Here is a 16,428-nt window from a genome sequence, read left to right as displayed (position 1 = left end):
AGGATCACCCAGAGTGCCACTAAAATACGATGGCCAGACCCATTCTTAGTGCTTCTGAGTCAACAGGTTGGTAGGCATTCATTCAAGTGTTTGTAGCAAGTAAGTTCCCAAATGATGGTGATACTGATGGTCCAGACCACACTTGAGAACCACTGAATTACAGAATGTTCTAAAACTGATAGAAACACAAGGGGGGTAAGCTGAAAAATAACATCAGTTTTCAAAAAAAAAAAAAAAAGACTCTAGAACTAAAATGAAACCAACATATATTTTTATATATATATATAATTTTATATATAATTTTGTATATATATATATATAAAATTTAACTTAAAAACATGTCTGAAAAGAAGAAAGTACACAAAAGGAAGAGATGGTTATTCCTCTTCCCCTAAGCATTGCTAGGTCTGCATGTGATGCCCAGAGCTGCTCGCCACCTTTATATTGACCTCAGGTTGAAGCCAATGGCAAGAGGTGTGGAGCCGTAAGACTCATAGGAAAGCAAAACTGGATGGATACATGAGCCTGGAATGTCCCTGGGGAGATTCTTATATGAATTCATAAATCCTCTTATGATTTAAGCCATTTTATTGGGGTTTTCCCAATAGTAATAGTCAAAACCGTCTAACTCATGCAGTAATGATTATGATTGTTTGTAAAGATCAAATAAGGTCATATAAGTGAATGCTCTTTGGGGACCTTGACACATAGTAAGGTTCTCACATCCAGTCACCATTTTCTATACTTATTCTGCAAAAACCTTCAGAGCTGGGCCATATGGGGACATTATGTGGAAGCTGGCAGATGCTCTGACCTCCAGGAGCTCAGGGAATACAAGGGGAGCCAGGACAAGCAAAAAGAGGAATTTAATGGCTCATGAACCTGGGATATCTAGGGCTGGACTGGCCTCAGGTGTCACAGTCCCTGCTACTCAAATTACGGCAATCAGCCTTTTTCAATGTGTCTCAGGGCTCCTCTTTGTGAGCCAGTTTTATTCTTTCCTGCTGTGTAGAGTTTCCTCCATGCAGCAGGAGAAGAACATGGATTTCACAACCATAAACTTACGTCATAGTGTCTGAGCAAGCCAAGAGGAAAGACAAGGCTCCTTTTTCTCTGCCTTTGTTTACGAAATCCCAGGGAAGAAGGCTGATTGGCCTAGCTTTGTCAGGTGCCCTTATCTGTGCCAATCACTGTGGTCAGAGGGATGGGATACCATGCTTGACCAAACAAATGTGTGATACATGGTTGTTTACATACATCATTTATGATAGCTAGATATAGATATCTGCAGAACAATATTATCACAAATTCAGAGGCAGGCAATGCGCATATGTATTATCTCAGTTTCTGTGGGTCAAGAATCTTGGAATGGCTGAGCTGGGCCCTCTGCAAGCCTGCAATCAAGGTGTGGGTCAGGACTGGGTCCTCATCTGGAAACTTGACTGAGGAAGGATCTACTTCCAAGCTCATGCAACTCTTGGCAGAATTCAGTTCCTTGCATTTACAGGACTGAGGGCTCATTTTCCTGCTGGCTGTCAGCTGCCCTCAGTTTTACAAGCCACTCTCAGTTGGACCTGAAATGGCCACCTGCTTTATCAAAGCCAGCAAGAGTGTGAAACACTCCAGCAAGACAGGTGCTACAATCTTATCTATTTAATTATGTAACCAGGTACACAGAATCACCTGCATCCCATACCTTTGCTGTATTCTATTCATTAGGAGCAAGTTCCAGGTCCTGCCAAACAAAAAGGAGAAAAGGTTACACAAGGGCAAGAATACCAGAAAGTGGGATCATCTATTTTTTTATATCTACATATTCATAGTATTTGTTGTCCATCTGCTTTGTGCTAATTATCCCCTTTAATGCTCACAACTCACTCTGAGATAGATGTTATTTTCCACATTTTACAGATAAGAAAACCGAGTCTCAAAGAAGTGAGGCGATCTACCAAAGATCACATATGTAATTACTGGCAAAGATGGATTTCAATCTAAGTCTATCTAACTGCAAAACATCTCCTCTTTTCCTTATATCAAGATGCTAATGAGGCCAGGTGCAGTGGCTCATGCCTGTAATCCCAGCACTTTGGGAGGCCAAGGCGGGTGGATCACTTGAGGCCAGGAGTTCGAGACCAGCCTGGCCAACACTGTGAACCCCGTCTCTAATAAAAATACAAAAAATAGCTGGGCGTGGTGGTACGCACCTGTCATCCCAGCTACTTGGGAGGCTGAGGCAGGAGAATTGCTTGAATCCAGGAAGTGGAGGTTGCAGTGAGCCTAGATCATGCCACTGCACTCTAGCCTGGATGACCGAGTGAGACTCCATCTCAAAAAAAAAAAAAAAAAAAAAAAAAATGCTAATGAATAAACCATCCTGGATGTTGTTTAGTGAAGCCAACTATCTCTGGGCTTGGACACAACTGCATGTCTTTCCTCACTTTGGTGAGGTGAGACTCTGGGTCCTTCCCCAGTCACACATGTGCCATTGAGTCCAAGTAAATAGCTATCAGTTATGTCCTTCCCCTGAGCCTGTATTTTTCTTTCCTTTGCTCCCATTTGGGTAGTCTACTCTGTACTCACTGCTATCCTGTTGGCATGGGGCTGTCCAGGAAATACAGGTATACTACCACCTTCCTGGCTTCTGCTTCTCAATGCCCAAGCCCCTAGAAAAATTCAGATTTGTGAGCAAAGACACAATATCTTGGAGAAGCAGAGGAAGGAGGGGATTCTCCTTTCTCCAACACCCTTGGAATAGAGAAAAATTCTCCCAGGCTGGGGAGAGAAGAAAGGGGTGACAGAATGATTGGGTGTTATTGCCTTAATTTACAGACTGAGATTCACAAATCCTCAACTTTAAGATGTGTTTCCAACCCACACCCCCTTCTCTGAGCCCTTCCTATCCCTCTACAATGGGTTGTATATTTGTCAGGATGTCAGTCTGGTTGCTGCATGAAAAGACCCAAAAGAATAGGGCTTAAACACAAGTTTATTTTTCTTACATAAAAATCTGGGTGGATGGCCTAGTGCTGGAATGGTGGCCCCATAATTATCAGGGACCCAGACTCTTTCTGTCTTGTTGCTCTGCCTTTGTTAACATGCAACTTCAATTTAATCTGCATGTCAGGGAGCAGGAACAGAAAAGTGCTTCCTTCCTGGAGCCTGACTTAGGAAGTTGTGTACTCCACTTCCAGTCATTGGCCAGAATTTGATCATGTGACCACATGCTAGTGGCAAAGGAGTTTGGGAAATGTAGTTTTATATTGAGAGGCTACATGCCCCTTTATTCTACAAATAGTTATGAAGGGTAGAATAGGTAGAGTGGGACAATTAGCAGTCTCTACCAGTGGTCCTATGTGGTCCAGCCCTGTGGCCTTAGCTCTGATTCTTTGTTTAGGAGAGTTTCTGGCCTTAGCTCTGATTCTTTGTTTAGGAGAGTTTCAGGCATAAAATCTTTTAATACGGTGGCTTTGCATCTGTTGGTGCCTTCAGGAAACAAGAAAAGAGTGGACAGGGGCCAAAAGCCACGTCCAAGTGTATCAGCAAGCAAGGAAAGGAGGGTCAGCATGGGGGTCCTGCTAGGTGTTCTGCACCCAAAGCAAGTTCCAAGGGTGACAGCCTTGTCCACTCTTACTGCCTGCCATCCTGATTGGCTGTGCTGTGCCTAGACACTTCACTCTGGTTATCTCCTTCTCCAACTCAAAGAACAACTTTCCAACTTTTTTTTTGGTGTGTAAGGTGAGATGGGGTTTCTAGGCTGAGGAAAAAATTATCTAGGTAGGATCTGGGTCTTCTACTCTTACAGCCCCTGCTCAAAAAAGGGAAGAATGCAGCAGGTGGTAGATTTAGGTCCTATAAGTCGTGCATCAGAATTAATTCCCAAGCCCCTCAGTATGTCTGTTGTCTTAATTCACACGCCTGCCACCCACATTCACAGCCTATATGTCGCTGACCTGGGTCAGTCCCAGAAAAGCCTCATAAGTGTTCATAAAGGGTATCTCTGCTTGCTAACCTCCATCTCATTCTCCCAGTGTAGCCAAAGTGAATGCATGCATTCATTCTTTCACTCATTCATTCAACAAGTAATGATCAGTCTTGCAATGTGCCCAGCTCATCCCTTGGCAGATGGGGTCTCTGCCCTTTGGAACTGGGGAGACTGGCCAAATGGCACAAAGAAGTACACCATCATGGGTGCCTGTAATCCCAGCTACTTGGGAGGCTGAGACAAGGAGAATCTCTTGAACCAAGGAGGCAGAAGTTGCAGTGAGCTGAGATCACGCCACTGCACTCCAGCCTGGGTGGCAGAGTGAGACTTTGTCTCAAAAAAACAAAAACAAAAACAAGAACAAAAAACCACACACACACACAAACAAACAAAAAAGAAGTATAGCAACACAAACTTGATTACTGCTATGGAGAAAAAGTACAGAGTACAAAAAAGGCATGCGTAGCAGTGAAAAAAATGGAATGGGATAGGGTGTGTAGAACATTCTAGGCATCAGGCACAGCCTATGCAAAGGCCCTGGGGCAAAACTGAGTGTGACAATTCCTAGAATTAAATGAAGCCCTGAGGTTGGTATCCCCAACAGCGAGGAAGGGAGTGGAGAATGCTGTTCCTGATCCTGTCACCCCTACTGCTTAAAACTCTTCAATGACTCATTGCCACTAGCTTTAGTATAGGATCCACATTTGCCCTTGGTTAGGTCCCTGCCTTCCCCTCTGGCCTCACCACTCCTGATCTGGATGTTCTGTTGCCTCCCAGACACTGGTCCCTCCATCCCCAATCCTTTGCCCGAGTAACTCCTACCGGTCCTTCAGGACTCAGCCTAGACATCATGGTCTCTAGAAAGCTGGAATGGATATTCTCCTGTTTGCCTCTTCAAATCCAAGCGCTCTCTGTAGGTTTTGCCAGGAGGGAGGGAAGTGAGGTCAGGGGCCTGCTCTGCAGTTAGCTGTGTGGCTGTGGGTAAGTTACTCAACTTCTCTGTACTTCAGTTTCTTCATGAGGTAAAATGGAGATAATAACTGCACTGACCTCATAGGATTATTGTGAAGGTTAAATGAATTAATAATATATGTAAAGTGCCTAGAGCTGTGCCTGGCACATAGAAGTGCCTTGTGTTTGCTGTTATTGGTCTTTAGTCTTCTCCTGTCCTGGACTGGGTACTATGTCATTGGTTTCAGTCTTGCCTCTCCTCACAGGGCTGGGGAACTTTAGGGAGTGCCTAGGCCTCCCTGCACTCCTGCATCCTACTACTTTGCCCAGTGGAAGTCATATGGTAACTGCCTAACCAGTTGGATTTGCTCTAAGAAGAATGGATTTCTGGCCATCTCCCATATGGAAGTAAACATGAACTCTGGCCTCTTCTCCCAGTTGGGGGACAAGGGGTTCTGATCTCTGAGATCTCTCTCCACACCCTGACTCCCAATACCACCCCGCACCCCAGCCTCCTGCCAGCTGGCAGCAGGGCACATCCCAATGGCCCTGGAATGGAAGAGTGAGGGGCACTGGTGGTGAAGGCAGGGTGGGTGGTGAGGACGGTGGTCTTGTGAACACCTGTGGACAGGGGGATCTTCACATTCACAAGGAAACTGATGACCCAGGTGGGTCCAGTGGGAAGTGGCCAGGGTGGACAAGGCCTTCAAATCTGAGAAACAAAGTAGTTGGGGGTGCCACACCCAGGGAAGAGAGGAGGAGTCTTTCCATGCTGAAGGGGGACCTGGGGAGGAGAGAAGACCCTTTCTGAGTAGCCCAGGAGGCAGAGAAATGCATGCACTGCAGGTTCTGTGTCTGGACTGATAACAACCATTGTTCCTAATGACCTTTGTTCCTGAGCAATGTGTCCAAGGCTTGACACTGCTGTGTGCCACAGCCCCACGCTGACAGTGACTGCAGCACACACCGCAGTATGCTAGTGCTAACCGTCCCGACAGTGCCCTCCCTTGGTCATCTTAGTCTTCTGCATCCTTAGTTCCTCATACAGAATTGGGGTTGGGGAACAGCCAGTTCCTGTTTGCTGGTTGAAGGAAGGAATGAACCCATATGGTAGGGGCAGGGCAGAAGAGGCAGAGGAATCAGATAGAGCTGGGTTCAAAGTTCTGCTCCTCATCTCCTAGTTCTGTGGTGCTGGGCAAGTTGCTCAGCTTCTCTGAGCCTCAGTAGTCTTGTCTGTGAAATAGGATACCCAGTACTTACTTCTCTGCGTTGCTGTCAGGTTCTGTGTAAACAAAGGGTGGCACAGTGATTGGTGCCTGCCTAAAGGCTCAGGAAACAAAGCAAGAACTTTCTTCCAAGTCTCTGCTTGTCCTTGAATCTGTGTGTAGTGCGACTCACCCTTTCAGGACCCCATCTTTCTGGCATCTTTGAGTCCCCTGCTGCTCCCAAACTTCAAGCCTCAGCCTGTCCCACAAGGGAACAGACACAGGGTACAGAGAGCTGCCCACCTTCACCTTGAGGGAGCCTGGAGGTCACCTCTTTTGTCCAGCCCTCCCTCTGGGGGTCCTTGCCTCTCTACCCCATCCTTCATCTCAGCCAGCCCAAAGGGACATCCCAGAGAACAACGCAAGCTGGAAGGTGCTGGAATTGGTGGGAAAAAAGGCCCACGACGGTGAGGAATGAGTTCCTGAGGCCTGGGTGCCCCACACCCCCTGGGCCTGCCTGCTCCCTGCAGAAGGGTCCCTGGTACCTTCTATTTTCCCAGCCAGGAGGCCGCCGGTTCCCACATTACCACATGAATGGGGCACAAGCCCCCCTGTCCACTCGAGCAAACAATTTGGCTAGCAAATTGACATAATTACAAGAGACAGCGAGGGAAGAAAAACGCCCCCCACCCCCTTGGCCCCCCAGCGGGCGACTCCCGCCGAGTTCCTCTGGGCTTTGTGGGCCGGGCGCTCAGGGCTGATTAGAAACCTTGTGGCCTTTTCAAGAGCCCTAAGTGATTGGTCCCTTAATCTGATTACAATTTGCAGAGCCCCTCCAACCACCTCTGAAGGGCTGTTCTCAAGCGCCCCGCTAGACGATGTGCAAGTACACACACACACACACACACACACACACACCGAGCACCCACTTGGGCCTGCTGGGCGGGGGCTCTGCCACTTTCGTCCTCATGCCTCACTCCCTCAGTCAGGCATATCAGGTCCCATTCCCTGTGCCCCAAACCTCAGACACACAAAGGGCCTGACACTGCCCCTAATACATGGGGTTGCCCATCTTTAGAGGGTCTCACACAGATACAATGCCCAGGCCAGGGGCTTATGTGCACACACACTCCTGTGAGTGCACCTTCTTCTCATCTCCCATCCCTTCTCAGGGCGGCTGCCCTGAGCATCCAGGGTTAGGCTGCCCGACCCCATCAAGGGCAGCCCCTCTCCCCAGCAGCGGTATTTCTGGGGCTCCTTGGGCTGCAGCTCCCACGGGATTAGGCCCAGCAGGCTGCCTGGACACCGTTCAGGCACAGGCTGCCCAGGGACAGGACTTGGGCTGCTCCCAGCTTGGGAACTCAGCTCACAGGGACTTTAGTCAATGGTCTCAGCCATCCACATCCAATTTGTATCTCTTAATCCCTGGGACTGAGCCACAATGGCTCCTTTTCCTGTACTTGCTGGGGCTCTCATAGGCCCCAGCCTGGCCTCCCACCCCAAATAGAGCTCCCACTGGGCAGCAGCTCGGGATAGGAGTGGGGTGGGGGGAAAAGCAGGGGCCAAGGCAGAAGTGGACTGAAGTGGGGGCTCTGCCCTTGTTAACTGTTCCACCCTAGAAGATGCAAGTTGGGCGTGTGTATGAGAATAGGGAACATGTGTAGGGCCTTCTGGAGTGACCCCCAGTCTGCTGTAACCCCATCTTTTGTGCATCCCAGTCTGGAGGCCCTGGGAAGGGTATTGTCTACTTAGGAACCCCATCCTTTTGTCAGGTCATCCTAAATACCTGGAGCCTGGAGTCAGAGAGCAGGGAACACGGAGCCCAGGTTCAGACACTGGAATCAGAAGGATCTGTGACCTTGACTGAGTAACTTATCTGATCTAGGCTTCAGTTTCCCCACGTGTAAGATGGGAATGCTGCAGCCTCTCTCTCTCTCAGGGTTGCTGGGAGGCTAAATGAGCTGAGGCACATAAGACCCTCAGCACGGTGCCCAGCGCAGTCAGTGCTCCATGCCAGGTTGTGTCATTGTTCACAAGTCAAGAACAAAGAGGGGTTTGTACAACCATCAAACACACGGATGGGGCAGTCTGTGTGCACCCCCTGTATCCCTGTGGAGAGAAACTTGGGCTCTGCAGGGCTAAGGAACTTCACTTTACAGTTGGGTTTTCCAGGAGGACCTTCTCAGTTGCCCACGTTTGTCATATCTAGCTGATTATGTGACCTAGTGCTGGTTTTGGAAAGAGGGGCCTCAACCCAGATCTCTGCCAGGGAGGTGAGGCAGGAGAATAGGGTCTGAAAGCAGGGAACTTAAGGCCAACGCATGCTGACTGGATATCAGAGGCTACTGACTTTTCAACCCCTCCTTTGTCTGTGTGGCAGTTGAAAAATGAAAGTACCACTGATTGGTCCCCTCCCACAACCAATCAGACTGGTCGTGGGCCTACTCTTCCCCTCTAGCAACCAATCAGACTGGCCACAGGCCACTACTTCATTTGCATAGAGTGAACCAATGGGAAACTTCTAGAGGGTATTTAAACCTCAGAAAATTCTGTAACCCATGCTCTTGAACCACTTGCTCGAAGCTGCTCCCACCCTGTGGAGTGTACTTTTGTTTAAATTAAATCTTTGCTTTCACTGCCTTGTTTTGTTTGTGTGTTTTGTCCAGTTCTTTGTTCAAAACGCCAAGAACCCAGGCAACTACCCTTAACTGGTTACATATGTTGGGGAGCCAGTCAGGAGGTAAGCCCAACGTTTAGGATTTATTTTTCTCTTTTTCCTCTTTCTCTCTTTTTCTCTCCAACTCAGGACCCTCGGTGGATAGCGCCTATGCACAGAGGCAACTGCAGGTTTCTGGCCAGGGCTACTTTATGGTGAAACCAAAAGGTTTCTATGTGGAAGCACCTAACCCCCACTGCCTGGCTTCGGTGAGGGACCAAGTCCTTTTCTTTTTCAGTCTTTGAGCGGCCGTTTCCTAGCAGCTCTTTAATAATTGAGGGCAACTGGCCAGGACCACCCTCTGGTGTTACCTGAAGGCCAAGGAGTGAACGGGTATAGCTGCCTGCCTGGAAGCAGGAAGGACTCTTTTCTGTCTTGTCCAGTTATCATCCCTGAACCCTCCATGTGATGCAGTTGACAGTGGCAGCCCATCCAGGGTGAGCTTACATTTCAGGCGACTTAAACCTTGTTTACTTATGCTAAATTCTTCCCTTCCCCTACTCAACTGGCTAAGGACAAGTCAGAGGGTTTGGGCAGATGGTTTGTGTGTGTCATGTGGGGGGATTCATAAAAGGGAATTTATGTACAATTTAATCTCACCTAAATTTAGAAAGTTAAATAATTGTTTTAAGTGGGATAGGAAAAAATCCAAAGGTTTGACTGAAAATTAATTTCTAGAAGTCAATGCCTTCATCCAGGGACAAGAGGGAAAGTTCATAGTGGGCCATCAGTGGTGGAGGAAACCATTCCATAGTGGTGTCGGATCTAAGGTCAGAGACATCCGATAGACTAAGATGGGGCCCTAAAGAAGGATGCCCCCCCAGGACCCCAGTTAGGGCCCAGAATTTTTCCAGGGGGATGACCCGTGTAAAATTTGGGTCACCTAATGAGCCCTCCACTTGTCAAAGTCCTCTTCTCTTTTCCAGACCACTATGGGCAACTCTCCATCAATTCCACCTGTTCCTCTATGGGTAACTCTCCATCTATTTCACCTGATTCCCTGCTTGGCTACATCCTCCACCACTGAAATCAACTTGACCCTGACAATCTAAAGAGAAAATGTATGATTCTCTTTTCCTGCAATACTGTTTGGCCTCATTATGAACTGCTCAGCCTGGAACAGCGGGTGGTCAATAGTAGCCTTAATTATGACACCATCCTGCAATTAGACCTATTTTATAAAAGGCAGGGCACATGGTCAGAAATCCCACACATACAGGCCTTCATGGCACTATACCAAAACCCAATAATCCCCTCAAAGGAAAGTCCAAATGCAGAACTAGATATAGACAACCCCTTTTCACAAGGGCCACCTCTCTCTCAGGGTGACAGAAACCACCCCCATATAACCCCTTGCTGAGGGCTCCTGAGGCTAAAACCAAAACACCGGGGACCCTACTAAGTCCCCCTCACACTTGGAGGAGAACACCATATTCAACTCTCCCGCCAGCCCTGCTACCCATTGCGGAAGTAGCAGGAGCAGAGGGGACAGTCCTAGTGCAGGCCCCCTTCTCTGTAACTGATGTACAACAATGTAAGGAAAAGCAAGCAAGCTATTCCAAGAATCCCGGGAAATTTGCAGATGGGTTCCAAACTTTGACCTTAGCCTTTGATCTCTCATGGAGAGATGTTCAATTCATTCTAGCAACTTGTTGCACCCCTTTTGAAAAGGAATGAATCTTTGAGGCTGCCCGCCAGGAAGCAAACAATTTATTTGCCCAAAACCCACAGGGCAATCACCTGGGCCCAGACATAGTCCCCACTACTGACCCTAATTGGGACTATAACACACCCGTGGGTATAAACAACTGGGCTAAAGTTCTTGAGGCTCTCCTTGGAGGAATGAAAAAGGAAATAACTAAGGCCGTAAATTATGATAAAGTAAGTGAGGTTACACAGGGCAAGAAGGAAAATCCAGCCATGTTTTATGGCAGACTGAAGGAAGCCTTTAAAAAATATACTAATCTGGACCCTTCCTCTCCTGAAAGCAAAATATTAATGGCACATTTCATTCACCAATCCACCCCAAACATTAGACATAAGCTCCAAAAGCTACAGGTGGGGCCACAAACTAATCACAATCAGCTTCTTGATATCACCTTTGTGGTGTATAACAATCATGATCTGGTGGAAGGAAAAAAAAAAGAGTAAAGAAAAATAGCAAGCCAAAATTATGGCAGCCATCATCGGCAATGCCCTGAATGACCAGAAAGCATCCAAGGGAAACCCAAAGGGCCAGAATGATGATGCCAGAAAGGGCTCTTGCTTCAAGTGCAAGAAAGCTGGGAACTGGGCAAAGGACTGTATTCATACCCCTCCAAGCCCCTGCTGAAAATGTGAGGGCACCAATTATGACCCCTGGCACTGAAGAATTCATTACCTTTGCTCCTACCGAGGAGCTCCATCAGGTAAAACCCTAGCTGTGCACAAGGAGGAATCAAATGAAGACTGAAGGGGCCCCAGGTCTTCCTCACTGCCCCTGTCTAGGAATATTGTAATTACTACTGAGAAGCCCTGGGTAACTCTGTAGGTCATGGGCACCCAAATTAAGTTTCTTTTTGATACAGGGGCAAGTTACTCTGTTCTTACTGCTTATACAAGAAAACTTTCTTCCCGGTCCGCAAGTGTTATGGGAATGGAAAGAAAGCCACAAACAAGATTATTTACTCCTCCTTTGATTTGTCAATTTAAGAAACATATCTTCCAACAGGAATTTCTAGTAGTACCAAGATGCCCAGTCCCCCTGCTGGGAAGAGATACTATGGTTAAAATAGGGGCACTACTATAATTTAAGCATCACCTAGTGAAATTGCTAATAGTAAAAAATACGGACAGTGTCCCAGACCACATTAATAAACAGATTAACCCACTAGCATGGAATACTGGGAAACGAGGGAAGGCCAAAACAGCAGTGCCAGTCAAAATATGGCTTAAAGATCCTAGCTATTTTCCCAATTGAAAACAATACCCAATTAAGCTGCAAGCAAGAAAAGGCCTAGTGCCCATAGTTGAGGTATTACTTACCCATGGGCTCTTAAAACCTTGCAATTCTCCCTGCAATACTCCCATCTTACCCATTCTAAAGCTTTTGGGGGAATACCAGCTAGTATAGCATATCAGAATAATTAATGAGGCTGTTATCTCTCTCCACCCATTGGTGGTGGATCTATGTACTCTCTTGGCTCAGGTGCCAGGGGATGCAAAGTGGTTCTCAGTCCTACACATAAAAGATGCTTTCTTTTTCATTCCTCTGGTCCCAGAGTCCCAATACCCTTTTGCCTTTGAATGGGAAAATCCTAATACCAGAGAAAAACAACAATACACTTGGACAGTGCTCCCCCAGGGCTTTCAGGATAGCCCCCACTTCTTTGCCCAACCCTTAGAGAGGGATCTGAGGGGTCTGAAACTGGGGGACGGGAATATACTCCAGTATGTGGATCACCTTCTTGTGTCTAGCCCAACCCAAGAGGCTTCTGACAAAAATACTATAAAAACCTTACATTTCCTGGCTTACAGGTGATACAAAGTTTCAAAAAGAAGACTCAGATTACTCTCCAACAGGTCCACTATTTAGGGTATATCTTAACACCTGGAACCTGGCAAGTATTCCCAGAATGAGTGCAAGCCATATGTGGTTTGCTTCCCCTCCTCCCCACCCCAAGCAGCAGTTTCATTCTTTTTGGGGAATGTCTGGGTTTTGTGGAATATGGGTACCAAATTTAGGGCTCATGGCAAAGCCCCTGTATGAAGCAACAAGGAGGCCTGAAAATGAGCTAATGGAATGGACCCTGGAAATGAGAGAAGCCTTTGCAAGCTGAAATAAGCCCTTACCCAGGCTACAGCTCTTGGGATCCCAGACCTAACTAAGCCCTTCTCTTGTATATAGCAGAGACGAATGGCATAGCTCTGGGAATGCTAGTCCAGAAATAGGATCAGAACCCGGACCAAACACCTACTTTTCAAAGAAGTTGGAGAGGGTGGCCTTGGGATGGCCAAATTGCCTGTGGGCAACAGCAGCCACTGCTATGTTAGTGGAGGAAGCCACTAAAATCACCCTGAGCCAATCACTGGAAGTTCTAACCCCAGATCAGGTAAAGTCAGTCTTAGAGATAAAGGGACACATCTGGATGATGGGGGAAAGGTTAACCAAATACCAGGCCATGCTCCTAGACAATCCAGATGTAACCCTTAAAACCTGTAATACTTTGAATCCAGCTTCATTAATACCCGTAGGCCCAATAACAGATCATTCCTGTGAGCCAGTCATTGCACACACATGTTAGCTGGCCTAATTTAAAAGATCAGCCTCCCCCAGATTCTGAGGACTTGTTCACAGATGGCAGTTCTGTGTCAAATGCAGAGCACTGAGCTGCGTATGCAATAGTCAATCACATCACCATTATCTAAGCTCAGTCACTGCCCCTTGGCACATCAGCACAAAAGGCTGAAATCATTGCTCCCACCCGAGCATTAATGTTGAGACAAAAGAAAAAGCTTAACATCTATACAGATTCTACATATGGCATTCCTTGTAGTTCATGCTCATGCTACAATCTAGAATGAAAGGGGACTACTAGCTAGCAAACACTCCCCCATAAAGCATGGGCCTGAAATTCTTCAGCTATTGGAAGCAATACACCTGCCAAAGGCCATAGCTATAATCCACCATAGGGGGCGTCTAAGGGACTTAACCCCTATAGCACAAGGGAACAGAAATGCTGATAGAGAAGCCAAAGCCACATCCCTCAGGGTGCAATCCCAACAGATCCTAGCACTGATTTCCTTTCTACAATTCCCAATGGATCCTGAACACACAGTACAGGAAGAACAGTTAATAAAGGAACAAGGGCGGGTGGGCGGACGGGGCAAAAAAAAAAAAAAAAAAAAAAAAAAAGGATCCTGGTGGTATATGGGATCAAAAATACATCTCCCTCAAACAGCCCAGTGGAGAATTATAAAAACCCTGGTTGACTCCTTCCATAGGGGAGAGATGCCACCCTGGCCATGGTTAACAGGCTCTTCATTGGGCCTGACTTAGCTTCGGTGGTCAAGCAGGTCTGTCAAGCCTGCTCACTGTGTGCACTTAACCCAGGAAACAAAATGTCTCCTCTAATAGAACCAGTCCAGAGGAGAGGAACTTACCCAGGGGAAGACTGGCAATTAGACTTCACTCATATGCCAGCTTGCAGAGGATACAAGTTTTTGTCAGTGCTAATAGATATCTTTACTGGTTGGGTTGAAGCTTACCCTACCAGAACAGAGAAGGCTAATGAGGCTATAAAGCTTCTCTTAAAAGAATCCCCTGGTTTGGGTTACCTCAGAGCCTCCAAAGTGATAATGGCACATCTTTTATCTCCCAAATAACTCAAGGGGTTGCTAAGGCTCTTGGATTCAAATACTATTTACATTCAGCATGGAGGCCTCAATCCTCCAGGAGAGCAGAAAGGGCTAACCAAACTCTAAAATGAGCGTTAGCTAAACTATGTCAGGAAACATCAAAAACTTGGGTCAGTTTACTGCCTCTAGCCCTCTTAAGAATCCGTTATACCCCTAGAGCAAAAATTAAAATAACCCCCTATGAAATGTTATATGGAAAGCCATTCTTAACTAATGATCTAATTACTGATCCAGAAACAGCTGGTTTAGTAAAATACCTAGTTAACTTAAGATAATTTCAGCAGGCTTTGCAAAAGTGTGGAACTCAAAGGCTCCCCATACCGGGAATTAACCAGCAACACAAAATCAGGCTAAGGGATAAGGTACTTGTTAACACATGGAAGGAGGGATCACCTGCTCAACAATTGCAACCCCAATGGAAGGGACCATTTTCAGTGGTACTGGCTATGCCTTCTACGGTCAAGGTACTAGGATTAGATACTTGGATACATGTTTCAAGGATCAAGTCTGTGATACCTGAAGCCCCGGACCAGGAGCCTGAAGCTCCCATCAGACAGCCAAAAGACAAGTAAATGTCTACCAACTTTCCTTGGTGTTTTTGTTGCATAGTTACTGTAGGCTGGATAATAGCAGCCATGTTCTCAGATTTTTTGCAGTTTAATTGCTTTCTTTCAAATGATTGGAATCACTTCCTTTATAGTAATTAAGCAGACTGTTGTAATTCATTCCTATAACAAACATTCCTGACAGCATAGGTATCCACCCCCTGAAGTTCCCATTAAATCTTTTAACCAAATTCATTTCCTCTCACCTAGAGACCATCAAGCTTCAGATGATCCTGTGACAAGGTTTTCAGCCTGTTCCAAATGAAGACAGCACCCCTGGCCATCAAGAAACTACCCTGTCTCCACTCAATAGATCAGGGCGGGAGTTCAGTGATCCCCAGTAGGTAGGGACTGCGCCTCAAGTCAGTGTGACACAGTTACAGAAGAAAGACCATCAGTCCATCTGTCCCCTATAAAGATTTCCGGGGATCGTGTCTCTCAGGGGGGAAATGAGGCAGGAGAATAGGGTCGGGAGGCAGGGAACCTAAGGCTGATGCATGCTGACTAGATATCAGAGGCTACTGCCTTTCAATCCCTCCTTTTTCTGCATGGCAGTTGCTGCTTGGCAGTTGGAAATGAAAGTACCTTGGATTGGTCCTCTTCTGCGACCAATCAGACTGGTCTCGGGCCACTACTTTATGTGCATAGAGTGAACCAATGGGAAACTCCTGGAGAGTATTTAAAGCCCAGAAAATTCTGTAGCCCAGGCTCTTGAGCTGCTTGCTGGAGCCCGCTCCCACCCTGTGGAGTGTACTTTCGTTTAAAATAAATCTCTGCTTTTGCTGCCTTACTTTGTACATTTTGTCCAATTCTTTGTTCAAAATGCCAAGCACTTGGACAACTATCCTCAACCGGTAACAGATGCACTGGGCATAGGCTCTCGGTGCAGCCTGCACATGGCCCAGCCAGTGCTGGCCCCCTGCCCTCCCTGTGCAGCCCCCAGGACCCAGGTCATGTGATCAGGAGGAGGGGTGAGCCCCAGAGCCCTAAAAGCCTGGCACTGGGTTGGGCCCAATACTGTTGGCCTGGTGGTGCTTGGGATTGGGGTGGGGATTGGTGGGAGGTGGGCTTCAGGAACCCCCCCCCCAAAACCCCCTGGCATCCCCGGCCACATCACCCCACACCCTCTCAAGCTGCGGGCCCCTCCCAGGCCCTTCGTAGGCGTATGGGGCTGGGCCAGGCGGCTCTACTGGGGGAGGGAGACTGGGGCTCAGATCAGCTGAAATCAAAGCCACAGTTCTCCTCCCCGCCACACCGCACCCCTGCCGAGCGCCGCGCACCTCCTCCTTTGTCACAATGTTTTTCAATCCGGTGAAGCAAACTGTCCAATTAGAGCCAGGGCCTCCGGCTTCCATCTTTGCCGACATTTAATTAACATGCTCCTCTTGGCAGCTGCTGACAAGTTCCAGAAACAGGTTGTAAAGGGTTTTTGTCTTTACCCAGCATGGAAAATGAGGGGTGTTACATCGCGGGAACATGAATAGGTTGCATTTCGATCCCACCTTCCCCTCCCCACTGCACTAGTAAGAGGCATGCAGCCGTGTGTGTGTGTGTGTGTGTGTGTGTGTGTGT

The 16,428-nt window shown here is 47.3% G+C and overlaps 1 protein-coding gene across 1 annotated transcript in view; it reads right to left on the bottom strand.

The window, feature by feature from the left end:
- Window positions 1-570: 570 nt before the first annotated feature.
- The window catches only part of RHCG (Rh family C glycoprotein), a 41,371-nt gene continuing 25,513 nt past the window's right edge, over window positions 571-16,428 (bottom strand). The window contains exon 11 of the mRNA XM_009210907.3: window positions 571-1,735. The gene's annotated coding sequence lies outside the window, so the exon portion shown is untranslated. The remainder of the gene's footprint in view (window positions 1,736-16,428) is intronic.

This window comes from Papio anubis, chromosome 7 (genome assembly GCF_008728515.1).
Source record: "Papio anubis isolate 15944 chromosome 7, Panubis1.0, whole genome shotgun sequence".
Classification (NCBI taxonomy): Eukaryota; Metazoa; Chordata; class Mammalia; order Primates; family Cercopithecidae; genus Papio; species Papio anubis.
Note: the sequence above shows the minus strand (reverse complement) of the source record. Positions and strands in the feature narration are given on the sequence as shown.